The sequence below is a fragment of the Ovis aries genome, chromosome 15 (assembly GCF_016772045.2).
Source record: "Ovis aries strain OAR_USU_Benz2616 breed Rambouillet chromosome 15, ARS-UI_Ramb_v3.0, whole genome shotgun sequence".
NCBI lineage: Eukaryota > Metazoa > Chordata > Mammalia > Artiodactyla > Bovidae > Ovis > Ovis aries.
The window spans coordinates 30,485,334-30,500,825 of record NC_056068.1 but is presented as its reverse complement, the minus strand read 5'-3'; the positions used below and the strand labels follow the sequence as shown (position 1 = coordinate 30,500,825).

The window sequence follows — 15,492 nt, the reverse complement described above, 5'->3', positions numbered from 1 at the left end:
TCGGTCTGGGCGCCCTTACTTTCCCCATTCACGACTTCTCCCCAGTCCTGCCCACCTCCCCAGACCCCTGTTCTCTCTCCCACCGATAGGCTGAGCAAATTCAGGAAAACAGTAGATTGCAGACCATTCTGGAGGATGTCCAGGGACTCAGGATGCGCTTGACCATCAGAGGCTTTCCCACAAGCCCACAGAAATGGGGTGCCTTGCCATGCACTCCAACAGTGAACTGGGTGAAGGCAGGAGGGATGTGGATTCCTGCTTCCTCTGATTAGCTGTGTGCTTTGGAAACATTTGAAAAGTTCTTTGGGCCTAAGTGTCCCCGGGGTAGAGCGGGTGTTGCTGAGACCTACAAAGTCCTGCCAGTTCCAGAAGAGAAAACGCCAGGAGGATGTTCAGAACCTATTGTTCCTTGATGTTCGCTTCACTTCTCTTTATTCTGTAGTCCCCTAATCTTTCCCAGATCTCTACCACAGATGTTGAATACCCTTCTCTTCAGCCTTCTTCTCATCTAGGTTTTCCCCAGCACAGGTTAGTAACAATGACAACAGGTACCCAAGCACCCAGGGACCATAAGGGTGCCAGCAGAGTTAGATGCCTTGAACTGCAGGGGGTGCCCAGAACCACTTCCTTACTATTAGCCCAGAGCTCTTCTTACTACTGGTCATGAAATTAAAAGACGCTTGCTCCTTGAAAGAAAAGCTATACCCAACCTAGATAGCATATTAGAAAGTAGAGGCATTACTTTGCTGACAAAGGTCCATCTAGTCAAAGTTATGTTTTTTCCAGTACATTCCAGTATGAATGTGAGAGTTGGACCATAAAGAAAGCTGAGCGCCAAATAATGGATGCTTTTGAACTGTGATGCCAGAAAAGACTCTTGAGAGTCCCTTGGACTGCAAGGAGATCCAACCAGTCCATCCTAAAGGAAATCAGTCCTGAATATTCTTCGGAAGGACTGATGCTGAAGCCGAAACTACAGTTTACTTTGGCTACCTGATGCGAAGAGCTGACTCATTGAAAAAGACCCTGATGCTGGAAAAGATTGAAGGCAGGAGGAGAAGGGGATGACAGAGGTTGAGTTGGTTGGACGGCATCACCGACTTGATGGAGATGAGTTTGAGCAAGCTCTGGGAGTTGGTGATGGACAGGGAAACCTGGCGCGCTATAGTTCACGGGGTTGCAAAGAGTCGGACACGACTGAGCATCTGAACTGGACTTCTTACTACACTCTGCTGCATAAATTTAAGACTGAAAAGGATTCAGAAGATTATCTAATTTGATGTTTTCCAAATTTGTTTTACGAAAAGAATCACCTAGGTGCCTATTAAAAACACAGATACCTAGATCCCTAAATCTAGTCAACCTGATTTCTTAAGAAACAGAACTGAAAATCTGCATTTTTAACAAATGCCCAGTGATGCTTGATCTCAGGGGTTGATAGCTGATAACCTGACAGAGAGTTAAGCTTAGCGGATCTAAGACAAATAGCATCTTTCCTGAGGAAACATCCTGATCCCTAAGGAGTTTATCTTCCCAAGGAGATGAGGTGGGCTGTCAAGAGAACAGTGGATTAGCACAGAATGCCCCCCGAGGGCCTCCCACCCAGAGCTGGCAGGGCTGGAGGGATGCCCAGGGTCTCAAAACTGGCCTCCTGCCTGACAGGACACTCATCTCAATCCAGCCTTAGAATTAGGTCTTCTCACATGAGTCTTTAGGGCCTCACCCACATTTCCTAACTTCCTGCTTCAGGTCCTGTCCCCCATCCATCATCAGACCCTGCCCCCAGCCATATTCCCAGGCCCCTTCCTCTTCACCCCAGTGAGATCCCGGAAGAAGTAGGGAAAGAAGCCCTGTGTGTCTGGTTTCTTTTCTAGGTTTTTAAGACTGTCTTTTGCTGTTTTTGTTCAGTCACTAAGTTGTGTCCAACTCTTTGCGACCCCATGAACTGCAGCACGCCAGGCTCCTCTGTCCTTCTTTATCTCCTGGAGTTTGCTCAAACTCATGTCCATTGAGTTGGTGGTGCTACCTAACCATCTCATCTTCTGCCACCCCCTTCTCCTTTTGCCCTCAATCTTTCCCAGCATCAGGGTCTTTTCCAATGAATTGGCTCTTTGAGTCAGGTGGCCAAATTATTGGAACTTCAGCTTCAGCATTAGTCCTTCCAATGAATATTTAGGGTTGATTTCCTTTAGGATTGACTGGTTTGATCTCCTTGCTGTCCAAGGGACTCTCAAGAGTCTTTTCCAACACCACATTTCGAAAGAATCTATTGTCACTATTCGAATTATGGGTTTGGAAGCAAGGATAGATACTTCATCTCCTTCTGCCACCTCTTCTGCATAATCAGTGTCCTCCTTGAGTTCAACCACAGATCACACTAGATTTTTCTTTTAAGATAGAGAATTTGAAGTCTCACTCCATTTTGCAAGCCCTACTTCTGTCCCTCGCCTTTCTTTTGATTTTGCCTGACCAACTCTTCAAGACTAGGACAAAAAGCTCAAGTTTGCTAGGAAGAGTTTCCCAGGCTACTGACTCTATTCTCTCCCTACTCTGAACTCCAACAATAACAATTATTATAGCAGCTACCATTCATTGTGTTCTTATTGTGTCCAAGTTCTGTGCCAAGCACTTTACATGTATCATCTTATTTAATTTTCATGGCAACACTCCAAAGTGTGTTCTATTCTTAGCCTCTTTTTACTGACTAGGAAACCGAGTCATCCAGAGGTTAAGTAACATGCCCAGGGTCACACACGTAGGGGAACCATAAAGGACTCAAACATGAGGCCGCCTGACCACAAAGTCCTTGCTTTTAACCACAATAGCATCTGCCTGCCTGTAGCCCTTGCTTTCTTCCAGCCGCATTTGGGCACACATCCTGTGCTATCTTCTCCTCTCATCTAACGGTTCTGTGTGTGGTAATCTTGTACCCCAGTGAGGCTGTCAGTTCAAACAAGCCAGTCCCATGCTGGGAACAGAGACTGCTTCCCTTAAACCAGCCAGGCATAGAAGCCTCCATTCATCTAAATGTAAAGGCCCTTGGAGGAAGAGCTCTAATGAGCCCAATTACTCTGACTATAACCAACAGCTCTCATTGTCAGAATGTTCTTTATGTCTAATCGTGAGTCCTCTGCCACACTATAAACCAGTTTCCTTCATGATCTCTAGCCCTAGGAAAGCAGTTATAAGTTGTAGTTCAAAGCAAGACATCAGCATCTCAGCTCTAGAGCTTAACCACTTAGGAGCACTGTGACTCAGTGAGCCTGTTTCTTTATTTATAACATGGGTGTCTAAGTGCTTCCATCGCTGCGTCGTTTTGAAAATTAAATGGAACATTACGTACAAAACACTTCACATCATGTTTGTCAGGTAGCAGAGGCCCAAGGTGGCTTCCCTGCTGGCTCAGGTGGTAAAGAATCCACCCGCAACGTGGGAGACCTGGGTTTGATTCCAGGGTTGGGAAGATCCCCTGGAGAAGAGAATGGCTGTCCACTCCAGTATTATTCCCTGGAGAATCCCACAGACAGAGGAGCCTGGTGGGCTACAGTCCATGGGGTGGGAAAGAGTCCAATGTGACTGAGTGACCGACACTCACTTTCGAGGCCTGAGAAATGGTGGCTGTTATCATTAGGCTGACCGCTAGGTTTTCCATAAGATTTTACAGAAAACCAGACCAACTTTTCAGCCGACCCAATATTTTAAACTGTTTATTCATTCCTCTTATATCAACTATTAAGTCTCTGATTGACCTGCACAAGCTTCCCCCTTCCCCTGGCCCACCCTCTGCACACACTTACACACAACATATTACCAGAATACCTTTTCTGTTTATTCTTTTTAGGTCTTCCAGTTTCAGCTATGAAGACCACTGAAACTGGGAAGTGGGCAGCCCAACCCGGGCAAGCACCTCCCCTTTGCTGTTTGGTCTTAGTGTGCCTCGATTTGGCAGGAAGAGACATGCCGCGCCGTCTCCCAGTCTGTGACCAAGGAAACAGGTGCTGACAGAGCCCTGCAGAAGGTTGAAAGACTGAACCAGTGATCTCTGCCTGGAGATGGGGAGAATGCGATAGGGAGCCTGACTTTGCAATAATGGAAGGGTTTTCCTTTTAATTTCTTTCTGTGACTGGCTTGATGCTGGGCCTGTGCAGATGGAGTTGGCCACTGGCGCTTTGAGCCTGAGAAGGGTGTGTGGAGATGGGGCGAGGGAGATCTCTTCTGCCCCTCAAGGCCACCGCAAAGCTCTCGTCACTTCCCTGCCCAAGCACAAGTGCAAATTAGATTTACTGCATCACACAGTTACTCAGTTACATAAATCCAAGGGCGTGGTGGGAAAGTGAATTGGAGAAGCAGCGGGCCAGGGTAGAGAGCAGAAAGGAGAGAGAGACCGGGACCGCTGGGTGAGAAGCCATTCTTCCCAGGCAGAAAATTGGGCTGAGGGGAAGTTTAGATGGAATTGGACTGAATTGATGACTTTTAGGAAGGAAAAGGAAGCCTTCATGATCAGAATTGCAAGAGAAGGTACATCTCAGCTCATTGATTTCAGACTCAGACTCTTGAAGTTCCCAAACATAACCATCTTCTTCTCCAAGATAGTTCTTTTTTTTTTTTTTTCCAAGATAGTTCTTTCAGGAGGTTGTTCCTGCTCTCCTAACTGGATGTTCATGCATCCATGCATCCAACACACATCTGTCCATCCGTCCACCCATGCATCATCCATCTATCCATTCATCCACCAGTTAGTCATGTAGTCAGACACTCTGCTAGATGCTGCAGTCACAGCAGTGATGCAGATGCAGCGTTTCCTTATCCTGGGATGGAACCTACAGCTGCAAGAGACGTGAGCATTAAAAAAAAGAAGCGCAGAACCAAATATATATATATATATTTGTATATATATGTATGTATACATATGCTGCACTGTGTGCAGCCTGTAGGATCTTAGTTCCCCAACGAGGGACTGAGCTGGGGCCTTCATCAGTGAGAGCACCGAGTCCTAATCACTGGACAGCCAGGGAATTCCAAGAAACAAGTACTTACATGATAATTTTAGCGCTTCCCTGATGGCTCAGTGGTAAAGAACCCATCTGCCAATGCAGGAGACTTGGGTTCGATCCCTGATCCAGGAGGATCCCACATGCCACAAAGCGGCTAAGCCCACGTGCCACAACTATTGAGCTTGTGCTCTGGAGGCCAGGAGACACAGCCCCCGAAGCCCACGCAGCCTAGAGCCCACGCTCCACAACCAGAGGCGCCACCGCAGTGAGAAGCTGCACTCTGCCGCTGGAGAGTGGCCTCCCACTTGCCCAAACCAGAGAAAAGCCCACGCAGCAAAGAACACCCAGCACAGCCAAAAATAAATACATGACAATTATTTAAAAGATTATCGTTGGCACCGGTAGTGAGGAGAGTTGGAGGAAACTCTAGCCTAGACCCGTATTGTCTAGGTTGATTTTAAAAGATGAATCAGGCTTGATACGAAAAGATAATATTCTAGGCAAAGGAAATAACTTATGAACCAGCGTGAGCCTGGTGGACTTCCCAGAAATTTTGCCAAGTGCCTGAGGTGAGACGAGGGGAGGAGAGCTGCTGGAAATAATGCGGGGCCTTGCAGGCAACGGTAGGATGTAAGTGCTGTTTTGTTTTCTCTTCCTACGTACAAGGGGGCAGTCACTGAAAGCTGTCTTATAAGGGAACGACATGAACAGCACTGTGGAAGAGGTCCAGAGGAGAGGTCATGATGGCTTGGACTACGATGGCAGCAGCAGGTGAGAGAGGTGTTGCACTTCAGCTGCATGTTGGAAGTAGAATTTGGAAATTGGATTTGACTTGGGGGTGAGGGAGAGGGAGGGGTCAAGAACATTTGGCTTGGGCTGTTGGGCGGGGATCGGGGGGAAGAGGCCCTTTGGTTACTTTTTGGTAGCTCTACAGGTACTTTTCACCTTCTGCCTTTTGTTTTAATGATTCCACAGCATTTGTGCTTGAACCAGAAGGATGAAAGAAAGGAAGTGAAGTCTAGTGGTTAGGGGTCCATGCTGCCACTACAGGGGACATGGGTTCAGTTCCTAGTCGGGGAACTAGATCACATATGCCGTGAGGCAAGGCTCCCCCTGCCCCCAAAAATAAATACATAAGGGCTAAGGCATGAGTGTTCAGTTGTGTCTAACTCTTTTTGACCCCATGATCTATAGCATGCCAGGCTCCTCTGTCCATGGCATTTTCTGGGCAAGAATACTAAAGTGAGTTGCCATTCCCTACTCTAGGGGATTTTCCTCACTCATGGATCAAACCCAAGTCTCTTGTGTCTCCTGCATTGGCAGGCAGATTCTTTACCACTGAGCCACCTGGGAAGCCAGCCCCGCTATTAGTGGTTTTGCTCAGATTAGAAGCCGTCTTTAGCCTCCTCTGTGACACCACGTAGGGCTTTCCTTTCATGGCTGGGGGTAGGGGGCTCATCTTTGTGTTCACCTTGAGCCCAGCATAGCACCTGGTACACAGAGGGTTTCAATAATGAGGTTTTCTGGAGCCCTATGTACTTGGCACTGTGCTTTGCAGGTGAGCATCTTAGGCATAGTCTGCCCTTAAGAATCTCACGGGCAAAAAAAAAAAAAAAAAAAAAAGAATCTCACTGGCCATTTGGTCCACAGAGAACAGGGTCTCCAGGGGAAACAGGCTGGGCCACCTCATCAAAAACGGAAGCCCACAGGTAATTTGCAGAGGTTAGCATGGCTCCCTACAGCTAGAAAACCACAAAAGATGAATATAGCACAGAGAAAGAAATAGATGTGTGTCCTGGAGAGCATCTGGTCCCCTCAAGCCCCAGTAGAAGGCTTGGAGACCTTGGAGAAGAGGGGTCTTGTCCCTGCCTTGCAGAGCCACCTGCTCAGTTCCAGCAGAGACCTTAGGCAAAAAGCCTGCAGGAAAGTAAGGGGCCCCAGCAACGCAGTGTGCTTTGTGTCTACTACATTTTTCATGGGTAAATATGCTTTTCTTTATGCAAAGCCCTGAGGAAGTTTATTACTAAAAAAAAAAAAAAAAACAAACCAGATATTTTAGCCAGACTTTTTACTGCTCTCACAAAATGAACGTATCTATTAAGGCTTCAGATGAGAAGACCTGCTTCTTTCTCTTCAGGGAGCTGAGTGAATATGAGCATGCTGGGCGTGGACAGGGGCCGTAGCTGAACAGAGCTGTCAGCTTTCCCATCACAGGTACTGCTCAGGGCCTTTAGCATCTGTTTTTCAAATAGAAAAATAGCATCTGGCTTCTATTAGATCAGAGAAAGGGAGAGTCAGGTCCTAGTTGGGGGCAGAATGTGGTGGGGAGGGAGTCACATCTCTTCCTTATCTAATAGAAAAAGAACCTCCTCCTCCCCCAGACTGGGGACCTTAGAACCACCATCGCTGTCATGATGTTTTTTTAAACTTTTAATTTTGTATTTGGGTATAGCCAAATAACAGTGTTGTTTTCAGGTAAAGAATGAAGAGACTCAGCCATACATGTCCATGTATCCATTCTCTCCTCAGTCCCCCTCCCATCCAGGCTGCCACATAACATTGAGCAGAGTTCCCTGTGCTAGACCGTATGTCTTTGTTGGTTATCCGTTTTAAATTTAGCAGTGTGCATATGTCCATCCCAAACTCCCTTATTATCCCCTTCCCCTTGGCAGCTGTAAGTTACCCAAGTCTGTTCATTTGTATCATTTCTTTTTAGATCTCACATATAAGGGATGTCATCCGATATTTCTCCTTCTCTGACTTACTGACCTCAGTATGATCATCTCTAGGTCCATCCATGCTGCTGCAAATGGCATTATTTCGTTTTTTCAAGGACACAAAAATAGAAATATAGACTGATGGAGCAGGATAAAAAACTCAGAAATAAACCCATGCACCTGTGGTCCATTAATCTGTGATGAAGGAGGCAAGACTATACAACATTGGAAAGACAGTCTCTTCAACAAATGGTGTCGGGAAAACTGGACAGGTACATGTAAAAAAAAAAAGAAATTAGACCATTCTTTAACAACATACACAGAAATAAACTTGAAATGGATTAAAAGACCTAAATGTGAGACTGGACACTATAAAACTCCTAGAGGAAACACAGGCAAAGAACACTCTGACATAAATCATAGCGATATCTTTTTCAAGACATTTCCCAGAATAATGGACATAAATCCAAAAATTAACAAATGGGACCTATTTAAACACAAAAGTTTTTGCACAACAAAGAAAACAATAAGCAATGCAAAAAAAAAGACAATCCACAGATTGGGAGAAAATATTTGCAAACTGCTGTTGTTGCTGTTTCGTCCCTGATTTGTGACTGATTCTTCTCAACCCCATGGACTGCAGCATGTCAGACTTCCTTGTCCTTCACTATCTCCCAAAGTTTGCTTAAACTCATGTCCATTGAATCAGTGATGCCATCCAACCATCTCATCCTCTGTCGCCCCCTTCTTCTCCTGCCTTCAATCTTTCCCAGCATCAGGGTCTTTTCTAATAAATCGCTCTTCCCATCAGGTGGCCAATGTATTGGAGCTTCAGCTTCAGCATCAGCCCTTCCGATGAACATTGACGACTGATTTCCTTTACAGTTGACTGGTTTGATCTCTTTGCTATCCAAGGGACTCTCACGAGTCTTCTCCAGCATCACAGTTCAAAAGCGTCAGTTCTTCAGTGCTCAGTCTTCTTTATGGCTCAGCTCTCACACCTGTGCATGACTACTGGAGAAACCATAGCTTTGACTGTATGGAACTGATGGACTTTTGTAGGCAAAGTGATGTCTCTGCTGTTTCATACGCTAAGTTTGTCTTAGCTTTTCTTCCAAAGAGCAAGTGCATTTTAATTTCATGGCAGCAGTCACCATCCACAGGGATTTTGGAGCCCAAGAAAGTAAAACATGCCACTATTTTCACTTTCCCCATCTAAGGGGACCTGTGCTGTGCTGTGCTGTGCTTGGTCACTCAGTCCCATCTGACTCTTTGCGACCCCATGGACTGTAGCCCCCCAGGCTCCTCTGTCCATGGGGATTCTCCAGGCAAGAATACTGGAGTGGGTTGCCATTTCCTTCTCCAGGGCACCTTCCTGACCCAGGGTTTAAACCCCCGTCTCTCTGTCTCTTGCGTCTCCTGCATTGGCAGGTGGGTTGTTTGCTAGCTGAGCCACTGGGGTGCTGTGCTGTGGTGAGTCGTGTCCGACTCTTTGGGACCCCATGTACTGTAGCCCGCCAGGCTCCTCTGTCCATGGGGATTCTCCAGGCAAGAATACTGGAGTGGGTTGCCATGCCCTCCTCCAGGGGATCTTCCAAACCCAGGGATGGAACCCAGGTCTCCCGCATTGCAGGAGGATTCTTTACCAGCTGAGCCACCAGGGAAGCCCCTGTTGGGTCCTGCTTAAACTCAAAAGTTTTTGCATGGCAAAGGCAACAATAAACAAAGCGAAAAGACAGCCCACAGGTTGGGAGAAAATATTTGCAAATGATGTGACCTAAAAGGGATTAGTCTCCAAAATTTACAAACAGCTCATGATGCTTAACAGCATTGAAACAAACAGTATTCTAGCCTGGAAAATTCCATGGACAGAGGAGCCTAACAGGCTAGAGTCCATGGGGTTGCAAAGAGTCAGCTGAGTGAATGAGCACACACACACACACACACATCGTTGTTTTAGGCCGTTTGAGAGAAAATAAAATTTGATCAATATTTATTTCAAGTTATCTTCTGAGCTTTAGGTCTTCAATCAAGTTCTCAGAGCAAGCTCTGTGTTTCCTGTTCTGCTTTTCTCAACATTATTTCATACATGTATTTCCATATATTAATGCAGTTCACGTCATTCTTAGTAGTTATGGAACATACTGTGTCCAAATAGTTGATAGCTCACTCTCATTATTCATTTGTATCATTTTCTCCTATATGATCTTGTAGAAAAGATTTACAAGGAGACATGAATATGATTCTAAGATGCATCAGTATAATATGAATAATAACAGAGCTTTTTGCAAAGATTGACTCCCTGGACATAAACTTTAATTCACACCTCCAGCCAGGGCCATGTCCAGCAGCCTCTGAAACAGTGTTCCATCTCTCTATAAATATCTGTGAGGGGAGAGGATCCCATAATGTCCTGAGGGGATCTTAGCCAGCTTTCAACTAGAAACTTCTTTCGAATGTATAACACAAATTTCCTTGACTTGAATTTAAGCGTTCTACCTTTTCCTCAGTGTGGACAACTTCTCTGACCTGCGTATAGCACCCCTGTGCAAATCAGGAGAGTTTGACCAGTAATAGGAATCATTGATACATGATTCATGCTAATATTCTGCTGGAGAATGTCAAAGACTTTTCATGAATTTTCATCAAATCCTGAACAACCCTTTGAGGTAAGTACTATTATGATTTCCATTTTACAGATGAGAAAAGGAGATGATTTAATCATCTCCTAGCGTTTACAAATTATTTCTCATTTTAAATGCCTCCTCTTTGGAATGTCAAATTACTTCCCCCAAATACCGCACTTATTAAAAAATGAAGTGAAAAGTCCTGTGACTATCCATGGAGTGCTTACTGTGAGCCTGGGAACTTTGGGTTCATTTTCTTACTTAATTCTTAGGGTATTTCTGGGAGGCAGGTATTATTACTAATTTAATAGGTGAGGAAATGGATGCTCAGAGAAGTCAAAGTACTTGCCCAAGGTCACACCAGAAAGGAGTGGGGCTCCACATGGAAGCCAAGTCCAGCTCTAAGGCCTTGGGCTTCAAGCTCTACCTAAATGCCCCAGCGTCTGTCTCATCTACACAGGGACTAGCTCTCCATTTTGTTTGTAACTTTTTGCTTCCTCCTGGAAATCAGGGATCTGAAAGTCCGGACCCCCCCCCCCCCGCCCCCGCCCCCACCCAGTGTGTGGTTGCCCTGATGCCCTTGAACAAATCAGACCAAGCCAGCTTTCAAATGCTAGACCTTGCCTCGGTGGGGGTGGGGGGACCTAGTCAGGGCCCTCAGGGTGAAGGCAGAGGGAAAGGCATCTGATTCTCACCGTTCACTTGGAACCTCCCTCTCATTCCCTGCAAATAACAGAAGGGAAGCTGAGAAAGGGCTGTCGGTGGTGCCTGAGGAGGACAGAGCAAAAACTGTCCCTAGAGTTTGCAGTTTGAACCCGTCTCAGTCTCATAGTTTAGGGAGGATCCCGGTTTTGAAATCTTGGCTCTGCCTTTTACTGGCTGTGAGAAGCTGAGTGGGTGACACCCCTCCCCCGCCCAGTGAGGCTCTGTGCCCTGTGTGAAAAGCGGATGTGAATTCCTGCAGGCAAGTTATACGGCAAACGGAGTTTAGGAAAGCTTCCTGGCACTTCCCAGGCTCCAATGCAGGGGGCACAGGTTCAATCCCTGGTTGAGGAAAGAGGATCCTGCATGCCTTGTAGTATGGCCAAAAAAAGAAAATGGTATAGTGAGTGTATACACAGACTCATCGCATCAGCTCCAAGCGCATGGTGGTGACAGAAAAGAGAAAAGAAAAAATAGGGAAGGGGAAAAGGTTTAAAAAGAAAGAAAGAAAGAAAAACTTCTTTTCTTCTCCTTCCCTCACTGCCTTCCCGGTGGTACTCCCGGGTCACGTCAGTGCTTCCTGCCCCATGTCTGTCAGACCGCCAGCCCTGCCCCCTGTTCCCCTCAGCTCTCCTAGAGAGACGGAGAAGGGAGCAAAGAAATCCAGGCTGAACCTTGGCTTCCAGGCCCCTCTTCTCCCAGGTTGGGGGGGTGCCTGTGGAGCCCTGGCGGCCTCTCCCTCTGCCCAGACACTCCTCTGGGTCCTCCCCTCACCTTTGCCCAGCTTCCCGCAGTTAAGATGACTCACAGATCAAAGGACACCTCATCAGGGATCCTTAATCACGGATAGCTTCAGGGCCCGGAACTCTGGAAGCAAGAAAGGCAAACCTTTGTGTATACTTGCAGTTTTTCTGGAAATAGAAACCTCAGGGATCCCTGACCTCTCTGGTTAGATATGAAGTAGGGAAAGGGACTCTGTGGGGTTTCTTCTGCATGGCCTAGAACTTTCCTTAGCATTTATACAGCCACTTGCAATTTCAGCAGAAGAAATCTGGTCCCAGCCACAAAAGAGAGTGAGCCAGGGAGGAAGGGCTTAAGGTTCCCCAAGGAAGGGAATTCTAGAGGAAGGCGGATCTTTGATTTAGACCCTACAGATATTCCGTCTCTATTCTGCCCACTCGCTCACTCATTCATTCTTTTCATCAATCAGCATTTATTATTGTTGGGTACTGTGCGTCTGACTTTGCACTAAGTAATATTGGACACACGAACATCAGACCAGTCTTTTCTAAAATGAGGTCCTGCAGACCAGCCTTATTAGAATCCCCTGGATGCTCGTTGAAAATATAGGTCCCCGGGACTTCCCTGGTGGTCCAGGGTTAAAACTCTGTGCTCCCACAGCAAGGGACACAGGTTCCATCCCTGGTCTGGGAAGTTCTGGCTTCAAGGTGCGGCCAATAAAAAAAGAAAGAAAATTAGAAATACAGGTGCTGGGACCTCAACCATAGAGGGCATTACCTGGGACTCTGGATTTCAAACAAGCTCCCTGGGTTCATTAAGTTAGCTGGGAGCCATTGGCAGAGGCTGGCATCTCTCAGTGCCCATGTCATGGCTGCACTCGGAGTGTTGGCTGGTCTGAGACCATGGTCCCCACCCTTTCATAGGAGACGGTATGGCAGACGGTAGTTCTATCCCTGCCTCACCCCTGCCCTTTCCACATGCTGGGCCCTGTGAAGGGAAGAGAGGGGAGGAGCTGCCTACCCAGCCACCCACCACAGCCACTGGGGGCGGTGCAGCCTTGGACAGATTGTGAACCCCAAGGGCAGAGACACTGTCACAGCCTGCACTGCTCCATCGTGACTGGGCAAAGATCTGATAGTACCAATTAACGTCAATAAGGCTCCCTCACCGCCTGGGCCTGTCCTGAGACTTTGCTAATTAGTACCTTGATAGTCCCTTGGGTCCCTGGGATGAGAGGTTTGGGGATACTGGGGAAATTAAATGGTTTCATCCAAAAGGATCGCCCTACCTATAATAAGCATAAGGAGACTGAGATGGGAGTCAGCAGTGGTATGAGAAATGGAATCTAGAAATGTACCAGCAAACATTTCGGGAGCACTCACTATACATGCTAGAAATACACAGGGAGCTCCCTGACGGCCTCCTGCTTAGGATTCCGGGCTTTCACTGTCGTGGTCTGGGTTCAATCCCTGGGGATAGGCTACTCACTCCAGTATTCTTGGGCTTTCCTTGTGACTCAGCTGGTGAAGAAACAGCCTGCAATGCGGGAGACTTGGGTTCGATCCCTGGGTTGGGAAGATCCTCTGGAGAAGGGAAAGGCTACCCACTCCAGCATTCTGGCCTGGAGAATTCCATGGACTGTATAGTCCATGGTGTCACAAAGAGTTGGACACGACTAAGTGACTTTCACTTTACTCACTTCTCACTTAATACCCACTTGCACCCTAGGAGACAGGAGCTATGATGCCCCCCACTTTACAGGAGGGCACAATGAGACACAGTGTTCTGTCCAAGGTCACGCAGCCAGTGTAGCAGAACCAGGGCCACACCCAGGCCACCTGACTCCAAAGTCTGGGCTCCCATGCCTGTTCTCCAGGGCCTTCTGTGCCTCACAGTCCTGGGTCCCATCCAAGCCACGGCCTCTCACTCAGGGGTCAGATGTTGCCTCTGTGCTTGGTCCCACATGGGGTGGGCTGGGGTGATGTCCTCACTGATGCTGCTCTTGGCTCCCACTCCCAGCTGAGCCTTTGGACCTGATCACGGATTTCCTGTTCCTGGGGAGGATGAGGCCACCAGGAGGTGTGGTGGGGGGTGGAGACAGGCCCTTCCTCTCTCCAGGGTCAGTGGCCTCTAGGGGACTCTGCACCCTGGGCCTTCTCAGGCACCGCAGCCTCCCTCTCTAAGGCTGCTGGAGAGCAGACTCAGGAGGGCACGGAGGTGGGCATAGCTGGCTGCAGTATTATAAACGCATGGCCAAGGTCTTGCCCCCAGGAGCCTGTCTGCAGCATGGCTTTAGGACAATTTTGAGCCAACTTCAGATTTCTAGAAACAGGTGGGTCTTGGACAAATGCAGTGGCTCCAACATGGGTGGTAGAGCGTGAGCAGTGCAATCAGACAGCCCCAAGCCTGAGCTGCCGTCTAAGCACTCTAGCAGCAACTAGAGAGCAGCCCCCGCTTACCTCAACTAGAGAAGGCCTGTGCACAGCAACGAAAGACCCAGCGCAGCCAAAAATAAGGTAATAATAAAAAAGGCAGTGATAACTCCCATCTCATCAGTTGTTGTGATAATTAAATGAAGAACTGTGTTCAATGTCCAGGCATTCACCCCCACCCGTGGGCTCGTAGCAGAGAGATGCTGGGTGGAGGGCAAGTCCACGTGTTCTCCATAAACATGGCAGTGGGTGTTCAGCAGGTGCTCCAGCCCACTGGCAATGTCGCCTCTCATCCGTTACCTGGAGACAATGGAGACCGATTTGGGGCAACACTCTTAGACCCTCGTCAGAGGACACTGAGATCCGGAAATGATCCCAGGACATCTCTGGCACTCCTGCCAGGCGGTCTGCTTTCCCAGTTCCCCTTCTCCCCTCCCCTCCTCCCTCCAGGGTTGCTCTAGGGCCGCTCCCTCTCTCCCCCTCCCTCCATCCACATCTGGATTCAACTAGAGAACCACAGGCTTTCGGTGAATGCCTCTACCTTCCTCTGCCCTGGGTCCTCCAGTTCAGAGCTGTGCTTCTCACAGGCATGGCAGGGCCAGAAAAGCTGAGGGATCTTGTTTCCCTACAGTGCACATGACTCCTCTCCCTTCGCCCCCCATTCTTAGTGTTCCCTGCTGCCCCAGTTCGAGCCTGGGGCCCTAGTTCAGAGCTGGGCTGGCTGTCCCCAGGCACAAGCAGGAGACTGCAGTCCTCCACTCTCCACCCCCAGTCCAGGCCACGCCCCTCCCTGCCAGGGAGAAGTCCTGCTGGGCTCCCAGAGGCCTGGCCATAAATTGGAATGCAGCAGTCACAGTTGAAGGCAGCTGTAACTCTCATTAAAGTGACATCAACCTCACCGCAGGAGGATGCTGTAAATTCAGGGAAAGGGGGGCATTCATCCAGGGAGAACCGCAGGAGCAAAGGAAAAAAAAAAAAAAGAAAATAGAGGAGACTTCATGTCTGGAACTAATGGTGGGGCCCTCCCTGCCCAAGGCCGTGCAGAACTGGGGATGGGGAGAGACTTTGGGACCCAAGGAAGGGGTGGGGGTCACGAGGTGGGTGCTCAGCCTTGCGAAGGGTGATATGTGTGTGCTTAGTCGCTCAGTCGTGTCTGACTCTTCGTGACCCCGTGGACTGTAGCCCGCCAGGCTCCCCTGTCCATGGGATTCTCCAGGCAAGAATACTGAAATACGCAACCATTCCCTTCTCCAGGGGATCTTCCCGACAGAGGGATTGA

General features: G+C 48.1%; 1 long non-coding RNA gene across 1 annotated transcript; it reads right to left on the bottom strand.

The window, feature by feature from the left end:
• Positions 1-7,047: 7,047 nt before the first annotated feature.
• Positions 7,048-15,028, bottom strand: LOC121816639 (uncharacterized). The gene is made up of 3 exons (XR_006056291.2): positions 14,755-15,028; positions 14,241-14,513; positions 7,048-11,907 (listed from the first exon to the last, which is right to left on the bottom strand). It is a non-coding gene; the product is annotated as an uncharacterized LOC121816639 (long non-coding RNA).
• Positions 15,029-15,492: the final 464 nt, after the last annotated feature.